Raw genomic sequence first — 3,511 nt, 5'->3', positions numbered from 1 at the left:
TAATTGTTTAGACACACATGTGAGCTATCTAAGAGAGGTGTATGATATTGATAAAGTCTTATCAAGGCAATCTAGTATCAGAAATCTGAACTTTGGTAAGAAAGTCAACAAAGTATTGATTTCTAGAAGTCCAGTTGATTTCTAGGTACATGTCAAAGCTAGTGGGAGCATAAGTGTTATGCTAATAATCATCATGTTAGTGGGAGCATAATAATTATGATTAGTATTGCAAGTTAGCAATGTTAATTATAGAAACTAAAAGTTTCAATTCCTGAGGTTGTAGGGGTTGAAAAAGTTGTTTTTGCTATAATTAAGGGAGAGGAAATTATGCTTCATTTCAATTATGAAAAGCTTAGATTGAGTTTATAATCATTCTAAAGAGCTTATATTGAGATTTTAATCACCTTTAGTCAAGAATATATATATATATATATATATATATATATATATATATATATATATATATATATATATATATATATATATATATATATAAATTTCATGTTGGATTGGTTCAACTTAAGAGAAATTCTATATATTGCTTTCTCAAAATTCGATTATGATTACGGCATCCCTTTTCATAGTCAAATTTTGAGAATACGGAAAAAAAATTATTATGGCAAAAGACTGGTCTAGAACCATGTCTTTATGTGAAACATCATGAATCGTGTCCCATTTACTTTTGGTACAATATCTATTACATGAGCTATAATATTTATCTTTTCTGAATTTTTCAAATCCCATGGGGCATTAAGGGTAAAAATGTCTAGAATTGGATATGACTAAAGTGATTAAGCAATTGTCGAGGACAATCTAACGTTTACCAAAGATTGGTTGCTCAAGGAAAGTTGGAAGTATACTGTTAATATTGGAAGGGCCATATTGACATAGTATGAAAAGAGGCAACTCTTTTTCAGAAGTTGTAGTCAAAATGGGAATATAGAGTTGTCTCCATAGATGGAAGCAATCTGTGTAAGATTAGAAAGAACTTAGTGCAAAAAGAATGTTCAAAGCAATACATACTTTGAACATAAGGCTTTGTGTGCATGGAGTAGGTCTTCATTGGAATACCCTATAATGGTTGTTGACAAGTCTTTGTGACTTTGTACACATTCATTTCAAGAGGATAGTGCATCTAAGTTTAAAATCTAATAGATTTCGATTTGGGAGTGTGAAATTAGAATCATTGAAAGTTTGGTCATTTGGTTTATTTCACAAAAGTAAGGATCACAGACAAACATAGAGTGCATACTTGGTGTATGGCAAAGCTATTGTTTAGAAAACATAGTGTACATGCTTGGAGCATAGGACACCTAGTGTTTTAATTCAAGTATAAAGTTGATAAATCTAAAAAAATGAATAATGAGTAATCGGTATGGTGATAAATAGAAAGTGTTTTATTTATATTCATAGGTTTTGATACCATATTAGATTCATTTATTCTAGTGTTTCACTTTGCATGTTTTGACTTCCATAATAACAAGGTTATTCTTCCGGAATGACTAAGTTATATAAACCATCCACAGTCAGTAATATGTTGGAAGTAGATATGAATCAAGACTGTCATGGGTTGGCTTGTAGAGGTCCAAGTTGGTGGACAAAGTTGTGCTACAACACTCATGAGTGCTCATAAGTTCTGAGTATTGGATTCAACCCGCGCTCATTTGAATCACTTCATGGATTTTATCACGAGTGATCATGAGACGATAATATCTTATATTCTTCAAACCTAGAGATATGAGTTGTTACTATGAGTTGATAGTACATTGATTGTACGAAAATGCATTGGTAACTCGATGTTATAAAACGTGCCTTTGTGTATGATTCAACAAGTAGCAAAACAAGCCATATGAGTCGAAGTTTATCCATTCCTTTTACCTTTGTGGGCCCCTCGATGATTTAATGATGATACATGTGAGTGCTTGGCCAAGCCAGGACTGATTTGATTTGTTCAATCATTCAGTCGTCATGAATCGGAAATCGGGAAACAACAAATGGATAAGGGGAAAGATTTATAATCCATGTCTCAGTCCATATGATATCTACAATGGAGGAATATATGATCCCTTATCTAATGGACAAGTCATTAACACAGGTCAGAGTTTGACAGCGGCTATAGGAGCTACGATTGCCAGTTAGGTTTTGAAGACATACTCAATAATAGTTTTTGACTTATCCAAGTGGGAGACTGTTGGATTAATGTCTAAGTCCATAACTATATTTGGTATGTACTTGACCCGACCCGACATGGTCCATTTGGGTTGCACTTCAACGACACAATTTATATGGGTAGTCTTTTGAGAATAGTATATTTATGATTTATATTAATATATTATAATTTATAATATATTAATATATAATCATATTATTGAATTATTATTGATCAAGAATTAGTTTATATTTAATTAAGTGATCAAAATTAACTAAATAAATATGGACTCCTATATATATGGAATGGGCCAAGTTCATTTAGGTTGGGCTAAGCTTTCATGGATAGTCCGTGGAGTGTTTAACCCATGGATCATATGAAATGAAAGGTCATGGGTTTAACCCTTGTCTACACACTATATAAAGATGTCCTTGGTTGGTGAACTTGGCACTAGTGTGGGTACACTAAAAGGGCAAGCCGATTTCACTAGAGAGAACCAAGTATCCATATTCTCTAAAGTCTTCCAAGGTGTTTTGGTGATTTGTGATTCCACTTGAGGCTTCCATACTATTGGGGCTAAGCTCTTATAGCTTGAAGACATCAAGCTACATAAAAAGGTATGTCATCTTACTAGTACTTTGTAGTATAAGAGCTACATAATATACTAGTTAGGATTAAAGCCTTGGAAAGTTATTATTTGCATGTATAATAGAGAAAACATAGATCCAAGGTTTATAGGGTTGCATGTACACCATAGGAGTGTTAGAATGCTCAAAACCCAACACGGTTGTCATGGTGGCCATCATGATGCATGCCACTTTTGTAGCATCTCTTTCATGTACCTCATATTCAGCAAGCTCTTCAGGAGTAGCAGTTGGCACGGGTACCTTCAGCTCCTTGTCGAGAACATATTCTTTGTTCTCATATAGAGTGACCATCCTGATGTTTCTGATCCAATCTGTAAAGTTGGATCAATCAAAGATGACTCTCCCAAAAAGATTCATGAAACAGAAGGAGCTAGTAGGGTTTGAGCCAGAAGCATTGTTATTGGAAGACATGTGAAAAGAAGAGGGAATAGATTAGATTAGATTTAGATATAGTCCTTAATAAAACATCCAAATGTAGTATTAAGGTTAGGATCCAACACAATATTTTATAACTTAGAAGAGGGATGCCGTAATCTAAGCTATAAGATATTTGAAGGTAGGTGAATGACAATTCACCAATTTCCACCATGAAAAACGAAATATTTAATTAGGTTTTAATTGTTTTAGAAACTCCTAGATTCCTTGAGATTCATTGAACTTTATTCAATGGCATGTTTCAATCTCGAGTGTGCCCTTCAAGTTTTGTGACTGGGAT

The sequence above is a fragment of the Lactuca sativa genome, chromosome 4 (assembly GCF_002870075.4).
Source record: "Lactuca sativa cultivar Salinas chromosome 4, Lsat_Salinas_v11, whole genome shotgun sequence".
Taxonomy (NCBI): Eukaryota; Viridiplantae; Streptophyta; class Magnoliopsida; order Asterales; family Asteraceae; genus Lactuca; species Lactuca sativa.
Note: the sequence above shows the minus strand (reverse complement) of the source record.